This window comes from Callithrix jacchus, chromosome 2, assembly GCF_049354715.1.
Source record: "Callithrix jacchus isolate 240 chromosome 2, calJac240_pri, whole genome shotgun sequence".
In the NCBI taxonomy this organism is placed as follows: domain Eukaryota; kingdom Metazoa; phylum Chordata; class Mammalia; order Primates; family Cebidae; genus Callithrix; species Callithrix jacchus.
The window spans coordinates 37075900-37093593 of NC_133503.1; the positions used below are offsets into that span (position 1 = coordinate 37075900).

General features: G+C 46.6%; 1 protein-coding gene across 1 annotated transcript in view; it reads left to right on the top strand.

Annotated features, from left to right (window-relative positions):
• The first annotated feature begins 1276 nt into the window (after window positions 1-1276).
• CTNNA1 (catenin alpha 1) overlaps window positions 1277-17694 on the top strand; it is a 251454-nt gene continuing 235036 nt past the window's right edge. Inside the window, exons 1-2 of the mRNA XM_054252519.2 lie at window positions 1277-1448; window positions 7277-7453. The gene's annotated coding sequence lies outside the window, so the exon portion shown is untranslated. The remainder of the gene's footprint in view (window positions 1449-7276; window positions 7454-17694) is intronic.

Below are 17694 nucleotides of genomic sequence, written 5' to 3' on the forward strand. Positions count from 1 at the left end.
TGACCAACTCAACAGCTCTTCTCTTCTGGGCTCTCCTCTGTCATCACCTGCTCCCTGGATCACAGCCTTTGATCAGGGCCAACTTTCAGGGGAGGTTGGCTTAAAATCTGCCCCGCTTCCCTCTGCCCTCTCTGCCTCATCCACCCTGATTTCCTTTTAGTTCTTCAGCTCTTTCTCACACAGGCCTTTCCAACAAGCTTTCCTCGTTCCCTGGAGTGCCTTTCTCTCTGCTTGAGAAATCCTTCCGGTCATGTAAATCCTCCCTGGAGCACCTTTCTCTCAGCTGATTTACATGACCAGAAGGAAGCAGTCACCGGAACATCGGGGAGAAAAAGAGTTCCGGGCGGAGGGAAGAGCCAAGGCAAGAGCACTGAGGCAGGAGTAAACTCGGTACACTCAGGGCAGAGCAGGAAGGCCTTTGCGGATAGAGCAGAGTGAGAGAAAGAAGAGGGGCACAGAGTGCAGTTGGAGAGAGACGATGTCCAGTTTTGTGGGCCACAGTAGGGAGTCTGCATTGTGTTGTGTTGTGTGTGTTGTGTTGTGTTGTATTTTTTGAGATAGAGTCTTACTCTGTCGCCCAGGCTGGAGTGCAGGGGCATGATCTTAGCTCACTGCAACCTCCTGCCTCCCAGTTAGTTCAAGAGATTCTCATCCCTCCACCCCCTGATTTAGCGGGGATTACAGGCACCCGCCACCCAGCTAACTTTTGTGTTTTTGTAGAGACAGGGTTTCACCATGTTGGCTAGGCTGGTCTGGAACTCCTGACCGCAGGTGATCCGCCTGCCTCGGCCTCCCAAAGTGCTGGGATTACAGGTGTGAGCCACCACGCCCAGCTGTAAGTCTGCATTTTAAATGCATCAGGTAATAAGCTCCATGAAGGCAAGGATTCTGCTTGTCTGATTCACTGCTGGTGCCCTGTATGTAGGAGGCACTCAGTGAATGTTTGTGAAATGAGTGAATGAACACCTTAACTGTATCTGTATCCATGTCCCAGTCACCCTTCCCCCACACAAGGTGACAGAGTAGTCTTCAAAGATGACAGCCTTCGGGAGGGAGAGGAGCAGGCTGTAGGAGGAGGCTGGTTATGTTTTCTCCTAAGACAATCCTTTGGGAGTGAGAGCTGTGCTGGCTCTGGGTGCTGACTCCTCTCCTGTTTTCTCCCGCTTCAATTCTGATCCCGTTGCTCAATTCTCTGCTCCCGCTGGGCTCTGCTCCTGACACCATTAGTCACCTCCCTCAGTTCTCAGCTTCCTTAATGAGCATCTGTCTTGTCTTCAGTCTGAAACAGGCCTGCCCCTGCCTGCTGCTTCCTGGGAAAACCAAGGTCTGGGGCGGGAGTGCAAGGCTCAGAGAAGGCTCCCAATCTTTCTCCCTGCTCCTCACCATGCTCTGAACAGGAGGTAGTGGGTGGGGGCAGAAAAAAGGATTATCTCTGGGCAAAGAAAGAGGTAAGTAGAAGACTGCTAAAGTTAAGGGGAAGGTTATAAAGGGGGGTCCAGCTTCCCTGCTACAAAGAGTCCATGGAGGACACAGTTGCGCACTTTTCATTAACGGGACAAGAAGTCGCTGAGATGGCAGCAGGAGCGGAAGCAAGGCAGGGCGCAGAGAGGCCATCCTTGGGGGCAACTGAGGCCACAGGGCCTCTCCTTGGCTGAGGGCCTTTCTCAGGCTGGCCAGTCTCTGCCCTATTACTATTCACCATGTGTGGAGGCAGGGAGGTGACCCTCTGCCTCTTAAGGGCCCTGCCAAACACCAGAAACACCTGATTGAGATTCCTTGACTGTTCTCTCTGAGGCAGCCCTGGGCAAGCACTGACTCAGCAAGGGGCCAAGGTGACGGTAAGAGGTTGTTCTGGCAGGGGCCTGCAGAAAAGGAGGTGGCTCTTCCAGAGGGTAAGCTGAGAAAAGGCTAATAAAAAGACTAGTCACAGGCGACCAGGGCTGCAGGAAAGTATGAGGGCCGGGAGGCTCCCAGGGCGTGGCCGCAGAAGAAAGCCCTTACCACCTGGAGGCCAGAAGGGGTAAGAGGAGGCATGATGGTGTTTTTTGTTGTTGTTGTTGTTGTTTTTTTTTGAGATAGAGTCTCACTCTGTCACCCACGCTGGAGTGCAGTGGTGTGATCTCAGTTTACTGCAACCTCTGCCTCTGGGGTTTGAGTGATTCTTCCATCTCAGCCTCCCGAGTAGCTGGGACTACAGGCATGGACCAGCACACTGGCTAGGATTTGTATTTTTAGTGGAGATGGGGTTTCAGCATGTTGGCCAGGCTGGTCTCAAACTCCTGATCTCAAGTGATCTGCCTGCCTTGGCCTCCCAAAGTGCTTGGATTACAAGTATGAGCTACCACACCTGGGCGTGGTGTTGCCAGAACCTGGTGACAGCTGTGGCTGTGGGAGAGCTGTGGCCCCATGGGAGCTGTGGCCTTCTACAGAGGAAGGCAGCTGCTGCCAACACCAGGCCCAGCAGTGGGACCGAGGGTATGGAATGATAGCCTTGACCTCTTTCTCATCCCATCAGCTGGTCTCCTGCCAGTGCCTTCCATTGGCCAAACCCAACAGGAAGCTGAGGGCCAGGAACCAGGACAGTAAATCTACAGAGGGCAGCTTCCTGTGGCCCTGAGCAGGGCAGGGAAGAACGGAGAGTGAATCCAGAACGTTGTCTCCTCCTCCTGATGTCACCTTCCTGTAAGCCCACTCCTCCCTGGTTCCTGAAGAGCTTACAAGTCCCTGTGCTACCTGTGCTCGGAACCCATTCCACCTCTTAGAATGAGCTGGGCCAGGTCTGGACCAACCACATGGAGAGGATTTCGGTTGCCCTGAGTCTACCTCTGCCCCTGCTGTGCAGCATCAGGATCCCAGATGGTCCCATTTTCCTCATGCCAGGCTTTAGGAACAGGCAGGCTGGGTAATTACACTTTCCTAACAAACCCCCGCCCCCGCCCTGTTTGACTCTCTTTCAACTGCATGAAGCAGGAGGTTTCTCCCTGCTTCTGCCCTGCATGAGCACTGGCCTCTGCCTCTGATCCTCTGAAATTCCAGGTGGTGTAAGGGGCCTGGGGAAGCCAGGGGAACGCCCTGACCCTCTCGGCACCCCGGCGATTGAGAAAGGTGTGCTGTCCATGCTTGCCATATCCCAGGAGAAGCCAAGTCCCTCCCTCCTCCCACTTTGGAACTTTTTTTTTCTGAGATGGAGTCTTGCTCTGTCACCCAGGCTGGAGTGCAATGGCACGATCTGGGCTCAGTGCAACCTCCGCTTCCTAGGTTCAAGCAATTCTCCTGCCTCAGCCTCCTGAGTAGCTGGTATTACAAGCACATGCCACCATGCCCAGCTAATGTTTGTATTTTTAGTAGAGATGGGGTTTAACCATGTTGGCCAGGCTGGTCTCAAAGTCCTGACCTCGTGATCCAACTGCCTCAGCCTCCCAAAGTGCTGGGATTACAGGCGTGAGCCTCCGTGCCCAACTGGAACTATTATTAATTTCCATGGGTTCACTTCTCAACACTGGCCTAGGGTTCCCACCTAGAACCTTTTTTTTTTTTGAGACAGAGTCTTGCTCTCTTGCCCAGTCTGGAGTACAATGGCTTGATCTTGGCTCATTGCAGCCACCTAGAACCTTAATAGCCCCTTCTTCCACACCAGATCACATCTCACCCTAATAGTCCCAAAGGCTCCTGAGGGAGGAACTTGAAGTAGACTCTGGGCTCTGAGGCCTTGGGATCCATTCACAAGGGTACACCTATCGGTTCAGGTAACTGCTCCATCCTCCCCACCTTCCCAGCCTCCAGCACCAACTGGGTGCTAGGTTTTCCCAGTGTGTATGTCTTGTAATAGAGAGCCACTGTTTTGGCCTGCCCATTATCCATTTCTCCTGGCAACAGCTTTGGACATTTGGCTTGGGGGAACTGTTTCAGCTGGTATAATCTTGGTGGACTGTTAATGAAGGCTACCTCCATTCCCTGGCCAAGGGATTGGCATGTGACCCAAGGTCGGCCAATCAGATACTCTCTTGTCCTTGAAATTTTTTTTTTTTTAAATAGAGATAGGGCCAGATGTGGTGGCTCATGTCTGTAATCCTAGAACTTTGGGAGGCCAAGACAGGCAGATCATCTGAGGTCAGGAGTTTGAGACCAGCCTGGCCAACATGGTGAAACCAGGTGTCTACTAAAAATATAAAAATTAGCCAGGCATGGTGGTAGGCACCTGTAATTTCTGCTACTAGGTCGGTTGAGGCAGGAGAATCATTTGAACCCAGGAGGCAAGGGCTACAGTGAGCTGAGATTGCACTCCAGCCTGAGCAACAAAGTGAGATTCTGTTAAAAATAAATAAATGAACGAATAAATTAATAAATAAAATAGAGATCGGCTCTTACTCTCTTGCCCAAGCCGTCTCAAACTCCTGGGCTCTTGCCTCAGCCTCCCAAAGTGCTGGCATTACAGACATAAGCCACTGTGCCTGGCCACCTCCTTGAATCTGAAATGGAATGACATGAAAATGGGACCCCATGTAGAGGCTCACACCTGTAATCTCAGCACTTTGGGAAGCCTAAGCGAGAGGATTGCTTGAGACCAAGAGTTCAAAAACAGCCTGGGCAAAATAGCAAGACCAGTCTCCAGAGAAAGAAAGAAAGAAAGAAGAAAGAAGAAGAAAGAGGAAGAAAGAAAGGAAGGAAGGAAGAAAGAGAGAGAGAGAGAAAGAAAGAAAAAGAAAGAGAAAGAAAGATCTTTGGCTAGAGTCACAGAAGCTAGAAAAAAAGAAGGAAGGAAAGAAAGAGAGAAAAAGAGAGGAAAGAAGGAAAGGAGGAAGAGAAAGAAAGAAGGAAAAAAAGAAAGAGAAAGAAAGGAAGTAAGGAAGGAAGAAAAGGAGGAAGGGAAAAAGGAAGGAAGGAAGGAAAAGGAGTTAATGTACCCCCAATGCGGCACCATAAAGGGATTGCTCCTTAGCCTTTCATTTCACTGTCCTGCTTCCTCCTGTTTCTGGGACAGCCTCTTTAGCATTTTCTTTGATTCTGTGAGCCACCCTCATTTCTTTCTAATACAATCATTTTTTTTTTTTTACATTAGCTAGAGTTTTTCTGTTGCTGGCAACCAAAGCCTCCTCACCCATATACATTTCACCTTCTTAGAGGAGCTGAGGGATGTGCCCCGGTGGTGGGCTCATATCTGGAGTCTCTAGCAGGGATTCAACTCTCGCCTGGTCCCAGAATGAGAGGGAAGAAAGCCCTGCGGCTCGTGGATGCGCGTCACTCCCACCTCGGCCCCGTCTTTGTGGCCTGTCTTGCCAGGATCCACTCCCAGCCTAACCTCCAGGTCTCAACACTCAGGCCACAGCCTGAAATAGCTAAGTTTACCCCCATGACTCCTTATCACAAATGGCTCAGGCTGGTGTCATGGTTATTTTCCACAAATAGCCGTCTCGTTCTTGTGCTGTGTCCTTGCTCTTGGTGTTCTGGGACACCTTATCTCAGGGTAAGCTGGGCCCCCTGTACCCTCTGCCCCAGCGCCTCCCATGCCTTCAGACCCCAGGCCACATCCTGCCTCTTCTGAACCAACACCTCACTGGGTTCCCTCTGATGTGGGATAGGCAGAGCAAGTGATCTATGTGGTTGAGCTCCGTTTCCTTTGTAGACTTCAGTCTTTGAGGACTTGACTACAAGCTCCAAGTGCCTTGTTGCTTTTCTTGCTTGGACCTCAATGTCAAGCATGAGGCTGGGCACACAGTCAATGGTCATGTTGATTTCTCCACCCCTAGTTTGAAAATTGTTCCCACCCTGTGATCCATATTCTTCATTCATTCATTTACCCAGCATTTATCAAGCACCTACTAACTGTGGGTTCCGTCCTGGGTGCTGGAGGGACACACCAAATAAAACATAGCCGAGGAATTCAGTCTCATGGTGAAAATTTATTGAGAATTAAATGTAGCAGAATGACCTATGGAGAAAATAACCATGTCTAGTTTTTCTCAGCTGCTGGCTTACCTCAAAAGAGTGAAAGGCATTTCATCCCTGGAGCAAGGGGCTGTAGAGAGCCAGACTTTATGTCCTTGAAGTGTGGACTTTCTTGACCCCTATGAGGGTTGGTGTAGCTCAGAGTAGAAAAGAGAAGCTGCAAGCAGCAGGATACCCAGAATACAACTTCCAAACAGACTTTATTTTTTTGAGACAGAGTCTTGCTCTGTCTCCCAGGCTGGAGTGCAGTGGCATGATCTTGTATCACTGCAACCTCTGCCTCCTGGGTTCAAGCCATTCTCCTGCCTCAGCCTCCCCGTAGCTGGGATTATAGGCATGCACCACCACACCCAGCTAAATTTTGTATTTCTGGTAGAGGCAGGGTTTCACCATGTTGGCCAGGCTGGTCTCAAACTCCTGACCTCGTGACCCATCCGCCTCGGCCTCCCAAAGTGTTGGGATTACAGGCATGAGTCACCACACCCAGCCTAAACAGATTTTTTTTTTAAACAAATATTAGGATGGAAGGCTTAATGCTTCCCAGATTAAAGTGGGATGGTCTCAACTCAAGAGGGTTAATTGGAACTCTCAAGATTAGAAAGCGAATGAAGGTATGAATTCCATCAGTGGCAGAAACCTGCACTCATGAGGATGCATCTTCTGAGATGGGAGGACCTAGAAGGAAGAATATTTGGATGACCAAATGTGTGATAACAATTATAGCCGGCATTTAGTGTGTACTTACCATGCGCTAGCAGGCACTGTGTTAAGCATATTGTAGGTATTCACTTATTTCTCACAAGAACTCTGTGAAGTAGGTACTATTATTGTTTCCATTTGACAGATAAAGCAAAGCAAGATTAAATGAACTTCCTAAGGTTATGGATCCAAGAATCAAACCCAGGCAATCAGATTTTCCTGAGGGCCATGTATGCCTATGAGGGCTGAGCATAAAGGGCTATAGTTTTGGGAACCTTAGTTCTCAAAGGATGCCATGGCTGGACTTGTCACAGAGAAGATGGGGCTACACCCTCCACCTGCAGATACGCTTCACAGCCAGGCCAGGCATATTAGCTGTGGCAACTGGTCACAGCCAAGGGCCAGTACTGAAAGACCTGGTAATCTCGGTAAGAAGGGGCTTGTATCAGTTAACCATGGCCACAATAATTAGTGCTGTAGAACAATCACAAAATTTTAGCAGCATACAACAGTAAGCATATATTTAGTGCATATGTTTGGGGACCAGCTGGGGGTTCGTTGCTATAGGCCAGCTTTGGCTGGCATGGTTTGGCAGCTCTCTACATGTCTCTCATCCTCCTTTCATGACCAGCAGGCCAGCCAGGGGGTGTTCATGGAGATGGCAGAAACACCCCAGCAACAGTTCCAATGTGCACGCCCATTTTAAACCTCTGCTCACATCACATCTGCTAAAGTACTGCTGGCGATGGCAAGTTACATGGCTGAGCTGAAGCAAGGTATGGAGAAATCCACCGCTCAAAGTTACCAGGTAAAGAATGTGGATGGATAAACCTATTTTCCAGGGTGGGGTGAAGAGATGGAAGCAAAATCTAGCATTGCACAGAACTTAAACTGTACATTTTGATTTCAAGAGAGAATGAAATGCTATGTTATGTTGTAGAGCAGTTCATGCTTGTTATAAAATCTATCTTCAGGGACCACAAATTTTGCCATGAGAATATTTAAATTTTTAGTTTTTATTTTAGTGAAAATCTTAAAATAACTTTTAGCAAGAACATATTCTGGGTGGTCTAGAACAGCGGTCCCCAACTTTTTTGGCATCAGGGACTGGTTTCGTGGAAGACAATTTTTCCACAGACGGAGGGGATGGTTTTGGGCTGAAACTGTCCTCAGGCGTTAGTCTCGTAAGGAACGCACAACCTAGATCCCTCCTGTGTGCGGTTCACAACAGGCTTTGCACTCCTAAGAGAATCTACTGCCGGCCAGGAGTGGTGGGTCACGCCAGTAATAACTGGACTTTGAGAAGCCAAGGCAGGTTGATCTCAAGATCAGGAGTTCGAGACCAGGCTGGCCAACATCATAAAACCCCATCTCTACTAAAAATACAAAAAATTAGCCAGGTGTGATGGTGGGTGCCTGTGATCCCAGCTGCTTGGGAGGCTGAGGCAGGAGAATTGCATGAACCTGGGAGGTGGAGGTTACAGTGAGCTGAGATTGTGAGCCACTGCACTCCATCTGGGCGACAGAGCAAAACTCCATTTCAAAAAAAAAAAAGAAAAAAGAAAAGAATCTAATGCCACCATGGTCTAACAGGAGGCAGAGCTCAGGCGGTAATGCTCGCTCACCCACCGCTCACCTCCTGCTGTGCAGCCCACTTCCTAATAGGCCAGGGACTGGTATCAGTCCTCAGCCCAGGTTGGAGACCCCTGGTCTAGAAGACTGTGGTAGTTGCCTCACAGTTTTCAGAGACCCAGTGATCTGCTGCAGTGCCAGCATTTAACTTTTTTTTTCAGAGACAGGGTCTCCCTATGTTTCCCAGGCTGGTATCGAACTCCTGGGCTCAAGCAATCCTCCCACATTTGCCTCCCAAAGTGCTGTGATTACATGTAATCCACCATGCCCAGCCTAGCATTTAACTTTTCAGTCCAGCTTTCTCAAACCAAGACCTGTATTTTCAGGGAGTCATGCATTTCTAAGGTTGGAAAACTTTGGTGAGAATGTTACACACCAGACAATATATAGAAGAGGCCCAGAGATGGGCATTTAAAGGTGATGGGGGCTAGGGCAGCTATGGGAGCTCTGGGCAGGGTGTATGGTGCTCTACAGAGAAGCAGTGGCAGCATTTGAATAGGTCTTGACAGATGGCAGAGTGGGGTCCTGGTGGTAATCTCCAGGTTCCTTCTTCTCCAAGTGGACATATCAGATACTTGTCTATGGGGCTTCTGGACCACGGTCTTGTCCTTCACCCTCACATCTATGCTACTGGCTATAGCATTTGAAGAAGAGGCTGAGGAGTATAATGGCTGAGCTTTCTGGCTTTGGAGCCAGGTCAACCAGGGTTCAAATCTTGACTTCAGGCTGGGTGTGATGCCTCACTCCTGTAATTCCAGCACTTTGGGAGGCTGAGGCAAGCAGATCACTTGAACTCAGGAGTTTGAGACCAGCCTGGCCAACATGATGAAACCCTGACTCTACAAAAAATACAAAAATTAGCTGGGCATGGTGGTACGTGCCTGTGGTCCTAGCAACTTGGGAGGCTGAGGTGGGAGGACCACTTGAGCCTGGGAAGTATAGGTTGCAGTGAGCTGAGATCATGCCACTGTACTCCAGCTTAGGTGACAGAGCCAGACCCTGTCTCAAAAAAAAAAAAAAATCTTGGCTTTGACATTTCCTAGTTCTGAGCCCTTAGGCAGGTTGCTTGAATTCTTGGAGCCCCACTTTCCTCATCTGAAGAAGGGAATTCCCTTCTTCAGATGAGGAAAAGTAATACTCTCCTGGGGTGTTTTAAAATTAGAACCTGGCTGGGAACAATGGCTCAGAGCTGTAATCCCAGCACTTTGGGAGGCTGAGGCGGGCAGATTACTTGAGTTAGGGAGTTTGAGACCAGCCTAGGCAACATGGCAAAATCCCATCTCATCAAAATTACAAAAATTAGTCAGGCGTGGTGGAGTGTGCCTACAGTCCCAGCTACTTGGAAGGCTGAGCCTGGGAGGTGGAGGTTGCAGTGAGCCAAGATGGTGCCACTGCACTCCAGCCTGGATGACAGAGGGAGACACTGTCTCAAAAAAAAAAAAAAGATTAGAACATGCCAGTGAAGCCTGAGGTTTTCTTCATGGAAACATGTTTGACTTCTGATTTCATTTCTTTAATGGTTATAGGATTATCCAGATAAGCTATATGTTCAAGCAATTTGTCTATTTCAAATGTATCTTCAATTTTATTGGCACAAAATTATTCACAATATCCTCTCATTTTACTTCTAATGCCTGTAACATCCATAGCAATACCCTTCTTTTCATTCCTGACTTTGAATATTTTTGCCTTCTTTCAACTTTCTCTTCATCATTATCACCAGGGATTTATCAATTTTCACACAATTGGCCTGTGGCTTAGCCAATCCTCTCTGTTGCATGTTAGTTTTCTGTTTCTTCAATTTCTGTTCTCCACTTTGTCATTTCCTTCCCTCTACTTTGAGTTTTATTTGCTGTTTTTTTTTCCCGAACTTATTAAGATACATTCTTAGTTCATTAATTTTCAATCTTTTTCCTTTAAGATGTGCATTTAAAGTTATACATTTCCTTTTGGAGGCTTAAATGAAAAACAAAAATATGTTTAAATACCTGCTCCCAAATAGGCACTCAATAAATATCTTATCATCGTCATGCAGTGTCACATGAGATGGGACCCCAGCACAGTTTGCAGCTCTCTTGCTAGAGATGTGATATGTATTCACTGAGTATTCTCCAGGAGACTCTCTGAGGACTCATTCTGGGTCTCAGATCACTTCTCTTTTTGGGTCTTCGGGAGGCTTCCTCCACAGGGTAAGGCAGGGCACAGACAGGAGCATGTGTTTTTGGCCCGGTCATCCTTGGAGAGCTTAGACCTTGTTCTCCTGCGATGGTTGGCAAGTCCATGGGAAGTATGAATTCTAACCTGCAAGCCTTTGGCAAATTACATTTTCTAAAAATGGTCACAATAGGCCAGGTTTGGTGGCTCACACCTGTAATTCCCAGCACTTAGGGAGACCAGGGCCGGCGGATTACCTGAGGTCGGGAGTTTGAGAACAGCCTGACCTGATGGGGAGAAACCCCATCTCTACTAAAAATACAAAATTAGGTCGGGCATAGTGGCTCACACCTGTAATCCCAGCACTTTGGGAGGCCGAGGCCAGCAGATCACCTGAGCTCAGGAGTTCAAGACCAGCCTGGCCAACACAGTGAAAACCCATCTCTACTAAAAATACAGAAATTAGCTGGATATGGTGGTACATGCCTGTAATCCCAGCTACTCAGGAGGCTGAGGCAGGAGAATGGCTTGAATCTGGGAGGCAGAGGTTGCAGTGAGCCGAGATCACACCACTGCACTCCACATTTCCTACGTTCCCTTGAATGAACTGGAAGGGATTACCACCATTTCCCAGTTTGTTTGTCCAGGCTTAGGGCTGATAGTGACTTCCTGTAAATACTAGTCTTTCGATAACCTCATCTCCTTTTTGTTCCTCTACTTCTTCCAACATGTTTGTTACCAATTCTTCAAATTAAATTCTGTCTACTTGAAATACCTAGAAGAATTTCTGATTTTTTTTTAGACAGAGTTTCACTGTGATACCAAGACTGGAACAGCAGCATAATCTCAGTTCACTGCAACCTCCATCTCCTGGGCACAAGTGATTCTCCCACCTCAGCCTCCTGAGTAGCTGGGACCACAGGTGTATGCCACCACATCCAGCTAATTTTTGTATTTTTTTATAGAGTTGGAGTTTCGCCATGTTTGCTAGGCTGTTCTTGAACTACTGGGCTCAAGTGATCTGCCTGCCTCGGCTTCCCAAAGTGCTAGAATTACAGGCATGAGCCCCTGCACCTGGCCTTCTGATTTTTCCTGATTGTCTATTGACTAATATACTTGGCATTACAGAACTTTGCATAATCTGCCCTTCATTCAACTCTCCAACCTCCATCTCCAAATCCTTCTCCCTTTGCACCTGTTGTTCCCAGTACTTACTTAGAATGCTTTTCCCCCAGCACTTATAAAGCTGGCTCCTTCCCACGTCTCAGGTCTTGATGTAAATGACAGCTTTGCAGAACAGCCTTCCTGTTATCTATTGTAAACCTACCCTGTACCCAGGTACTTTTATCACTCTACTATTTTTTTTTTTTTTTTTTTTTGAGACAGAGTTTTGCTCTTGTTGCCCAGGCTGGAGTGCAATAACATGATCTCAGCTCACTGCACCCTCCACCTCCCAAGTTCAAGAGATTCTCCTGCCTCAGCCTCTCAAGTAGCTGGGATTACAGGCATGTGTCACCATACCCTGGTAATTTTGTATTTTTTTTTTTTTTTTTGAGATGGAGTCTTGCTCTGTTGCCCAGGCTGGAGTGCAGTGGCATAATCTCAGCTCACTGCAACCTTTGCCTCCTGGGTTCAGGGATTCTCCTGCCTCAGCCTTTCAAGTAGCTGAGACTACAGGCGCATGCCACCACACCTGGCTAATTTTTGTATTTTTAGTAGAGACAGGGTTTCACTGTGTTAGCCAGGATGGTCTCGATCTCCTGACCTTGTGATCTGCCCATCTTGGCCTCCCAAAGTGCTGCTATTACAGGCATGAGCCAATACACTCGGCCAATTTTGTATTTTTAGTAGAGATGGGTTTCTCCATGTTGGTCAGGCTGTTCTCAAATTCCCAGCCTCAGGTGATCCACCCACCTCAGCATCCCAAAGTGCTGAGATTACAGGCGTGAGCCCTCGTGCCTGGCCAACATGACTCTTTTATTGTCTTCACAGCGCTTATTACTTACCTTACCTAGCTCATTTATTCCTTAGCTTGCTTACTATCTGCTTATCAGGCTAACAGAAACTCTGAAAGAACAGGAAGCATGTCTGTCTTACTTATTACTGTATCCAGTGTCTGGCACAGAGTTGATGCTTAATACATATTTTTGAGTAAATGAATGATGGAATGAGTGATATATAAGTCCTCCACCTCCCAGGCCGGAGATGGGTCCTGGCACCTACTGAGCTTTTTGACATTGGAGGGTCCCAAGGGAGGATTCCTCTGCCTCCCATGAGGCAGGACCACCAAGGTCGGTGCCCAGCAGCAGGGTCCTACGCTCCACTTGTGCCTTCAGGCAGGCCCCTCGTGGGCAGTGGGAGGCCTCCTTGTGGCTCTAGCCCTTCTCCTAACATATTCTAGTCAGCTTGCTTCTTTCCATGCTTCCAGCAGGCTGCAGGGCATCAGTGATTAAAAGTGCAAGCCTGCCCAGAGCCAGTATCAATTAGACTACATGCCCACCATACTGGAAGCTCATTAACTCCAACAAGCTAGGACCTACTCTCACAAAATTTTTCCCATCTGTGTACTGGATTTGATAGCTACAAAGAAAACCATCAAGACTATGATAAAATTAATTTTACTGATCATCACATTTTTATAACATAATAAGCAGAAAGTATGTTACATAAATATTTAACTCAAATTATTGCTGTAATAAGCAGAATTTTTAAAAGACAAAATGAAATTTATAATATAATGAATGAAACTGTAAAGAGCCATTACATTTTTCTTCTATGACATTGTAAACAACATAAATTATGGGGTTTTATGCTTCTTTTTTTAGACAGAGTCTCAGTCTGTTGCCAGGCTGGAGTGTAATGGTGCGATCTTGGCTCACCACATCCTCCACCTCCCAGGTTCAAGCAATTCTCCTGCCTCAGCCTCCCGAGTAGCTGGAACTACAGGCACGTGCCACCATGCCCAGCTAATTTTTGTATTTTTAGTAAAGACAGCATTTCACCATCTTGGCCAGGATGGTCTTGATCTTTCGACCTTCTGATCCGCTTGCCTCCCAAAGTGCTGGGATAATAGTCATGAGCCACTGCACCCAGCATGCTTTTTTTTTTAGAGACAAGGTCTCACTCTGTCACCCAAGATGGAGTGCAGTGGTATGATCATAACTCAGTGCAGCCTTCAACTCCTGAGCTCAAGGGATTGTCCTACCTCAGCCTCCCAAGTAGCTAGGACAACAGGTGCATGCCACCACACAAATCAATTAAAAAAAATTTTTTTTTGTAGAGATGTGACTCACTATGTCGCCCAGGCCAGGGATTTTATTCTATACAAAACAAACAAAAATTAATTTTGTTGCTACAGAAGAGAGAAACCAGCAGAGTAAAGACTAAGGCTTCATTGCAAGGACAGGCACTGCACCAGGTTATTTGGTCCATCTGTCTGCCTTTAGGAAGATCCCTTTTTGGGTTTTAACATCTCCTAGCTTGGAAGGGTCCTCTGGATATCAGGCTGGCTGAATCAGGCAGACGAAACAAACAGAAACCATAGAAACCTTTTTAAGAACATTAGGAGCATATTTCACAACAAGACTTTGAGAGAGAGAAGCTGATGTTGGGCTAACATCTGGGCTTGACCAAGCCAGGAAGGGCAGAAGAGTCCAGCAAAAAGCCCACCCACTCTCAACTCACCAGTAATTGCAGGTTCTTCCCTAGTTCAGGAACCCCTTGCTGGGGAGCTGGATTGCTGGGATGAGACACTCTATAACCTCTTGGAGGCCTGCATTATGGAGTCTCATCCTTTCATTATTTCCTCCACCAGTCTGGACAACATGGTGAAACCCTGCCTCTACCAAAAACACAAAAATGCCAATTGTGGTGGCATGTGCCTATAGTCCCAGCTACTTGGGAGGCTGAGGTGAGAGGATCTCTGGAACCCAGGATGTCAAAGCTACAGTGTGCTATGATCATGCTACTGCACTCCAGCCTGGGTGACATATCAAGACTCTGTCTCAAATAAGAATAAAATTAAAAAATATATATTTCCTCCTAATTCCCCTATTTCAGGCTAACTAAACCATACACGATTTTCTCTTCTATGCCTTCCACCTCAGCCCCAGCTTTAACCTTCTCAGTAGCTGGTACCACAGGCCTGCATCACCATGCTTAGCTAATTATTATTATTATTTGAGACAGAGTTTCCCTCTTGTCACCAAGGATGGAGTGCAGTGGCATGTTCTCGGCTCACAGCAACCTCTGCCTCCTGGGTACAAGTGATTCTCCTGCCTCAGTCTCTAGAGTAGCCAGGATTACAGGCATGTGCCACCACACTTGTTTAATTTTGTATTTTTTTAGTAGAGATGGGGTTTCACCATGTTGGCCAGGCTGGTCTCAAACTCTTGACCTCAGGTGATTCACCTGCCTCAGCCTCCCAAAGTGCTGGGATTATAGGCATGAGCCACTGTGCCGGGCTGTACTTGGCTAATTAAAAAAAAAAAAAAAAAAAAAAAAGGTTTTTTGTAGAGTGAGGTCTCATTATGTCATCCAGGCTTTTTGAAAATATACAGTAAGGCCAGACGCAGTGGCTCACACCTATAATCCCAACACTTTGGGAGGCTGAGGTGGGTGGATCACGATGTCAAGAGATTGAGACCATCCTGGTCAACAGGGTGAAACACCGTCTCTACTAAAAAATACAAAAATTAGCGGGCATGGTGGCGCGCGCCTGTAGTCCCAGCGACTTAGGAGGCTGAGGCAGGAGAATTACTTGAACCCAGGAAGTGGAGGTTTCGGTGAGCCAAGATCACGCCATTGCACTCCAGCCTGGGTAACAAGAGTGAAACTCCGTCTCAAAAAAAAAAAAGAAAGAAAGAAAATATACAGTAAATTACTGTTAACCACATTTGCCCTACAGTGCTAGAGAACGCTAGACCTTACTCTTCTCATCTAGCTGTAACTTTGTATCCATTAAGCAACCTCTTCCTCTCCTCCTCCCCACTCCCCTTCTCAGCCTCTAATAAACACAGTTCTCACTTTCATGAGTTTGAATTTTTTTAGCTCCCCCATATGAGTGAGAACATGTGGTATTTCTCATTTTGTGTCTGACTTATTTCATTTAACATAATGTCTTACAGGTTCATGTTGCCACAAATGATAGGATTTCATTCTTTTTTTATGGCTGAATAGTATTCCATTGTGTATATGTAGCACATTTCCTTTATCCACTCATCTGTTAATATACATTCAGGTTGATTCTGTATCTTGGCTGTTGTGAAGAAAGCTGTAGTCAACATAGGGAGGCAGATATCTCTTCAACATAATGATTTCCTTTCTTTTGGTTATGCCCGCAGAGGGACTGCTTGATCATATGGTAGTTCTATTTTAGTTTTTTGAAGAACCTCCATACTGTTCTTCAGAGCGGCTGTACTATAATAATTTACATTCTCACCAACAGTGTACAAGCATTCCCCTTTCTCCACATCCTCCCAACTTCTGTTATTTTGTCTTTCTGATAAAAGCCATTTTTAGGCTGGGTGAGGTGGCTCATGCCTGTAATCCCAGCACTTTGTGAGGCTGAGGTGGGTGGATCACTTGAGGCCAACATGATGGAACCCTGTCTCTACTAAAAATACAAAAACTATCTGGGCGTGGTGACACACGCCTGTAGTCCCAACTACTTGGGAGGTTGAGGCATGAGAATCGCTGGGAGGCGGAGTTTGCGGTGAGGCAAGATCACACCACTGGATTCTAGCCTGGGTGGCAGAGCAAGACTCTGTCTCAAGAAAAATTTAAAAAGGCCATTTTTACTTTGGTGTGCTTATATCTCCCTGTGGTTTTGATTTGCTTTTTTTTTTTTGAGACGGAGTTTCCCTCATTACCCAGGCTGGAGTGCAATGACGTGATCTCAGCTCACCGCAATCTCCACCTCCTGTGTTCAGGCAATTCTCCTGCCTCAGCCTCCTGAGTAGTTGGGATTACAGGCACACGCCACCATGCCCAGCTAAGTTTTTGTATTTTTAGTAGAGACAGGGTTTCACTATGTTGACCAGGATGGTCTTGATCTCTTGACCTCGTGATCCACCCGCCTCAGCCTCCCAAAGTGCTGGGATTACAGGTGTGAGCCAGCGCGCCCGGCTTGATTTGCATTTTTTTTACGATAAATGATGTTGAGCATTTTTTTATAGACTTATTGGCTGCTAGTATGTCTTCTTTTGAGAAATGTCTATTCAGATTCTTCATCCATTTTTAGATCAGATTTTTTTTGCTGTTGAGTTTTTTGAGTTCCTTATATATTACAGAATATTAGTTTCCTGTTGGAGGAAGAGTTTGCAGATATTTTCCTCCATTCTACAGGTTATCTTTTCACTCTGTTGATTATTTCCTTTGCTGTACAGAGCTTTTTAGTTTGATATAGTTTGTCTATTTTTGTTTTTGCTGCTTATATTAGTCTGTTCTTACACTGCTATAAAGATACTACTCGAGACTGGGTAATTTATAAAGGAAAGAGGTTTAATTGACTCACAGTTCTGCATGACTGGGGAGGCCTCAGGAAACATACAATCATGGTGGAAGATGAAGGGGAAGCAAGGCATGTCTTACATGATGATGCGGATGGGTGGGGGTGGGTGGGGGTAGGGAGAGAGAGAGAGTGCAGGGGAAATGCCAGACACTTATCAAACAACCAGATCTCATGAGAACTCCCTCACTATCACTAGAGCAGCATGGGGGAAACTGCTCCCATGATTCAGTCATCACTTCCCACCAGGTCCCTCAATCGACATGTGGGGATTACAATTCAATACGAGATTTGGGTGGGGACACAGAGCCAAACCGTATCAATACCTGTGCTTTTGAAGTCTCGCCTGTAAAACCTTTGCATAGCCCGTTGTCCTGAAGCATTTCCCTCATGCTTTCTTCTAATAGTTTTATAGTTTCAGGTCTTATATTTATTAATCCATTTTGAGTTGATTTTTTTTTTGTTTGCTATTGTGTGTGTTTTGGGTTTTCGGTTGTTTTAGAGAGAGGATATAGCTATGTTGCCAAGGTTGGTCTCAAACTTCTGGCCTCAAGTGATTCTCCCACCTCGACCTCCCAAAGTGCTAGGATTAAAGGCCCAAGCCACCACATCTAGCCCATTTTGAGTTGATTTTTATATATAATAAGAGATAGGGGTCTAGTTTCATTCTTCTACATATAGATATCCAGTTTTCCCAGCACCATGTTTTTTGCTAAATTTTTTTTTTTTTTGAGACGGAGTTTCACTCTTGTTAC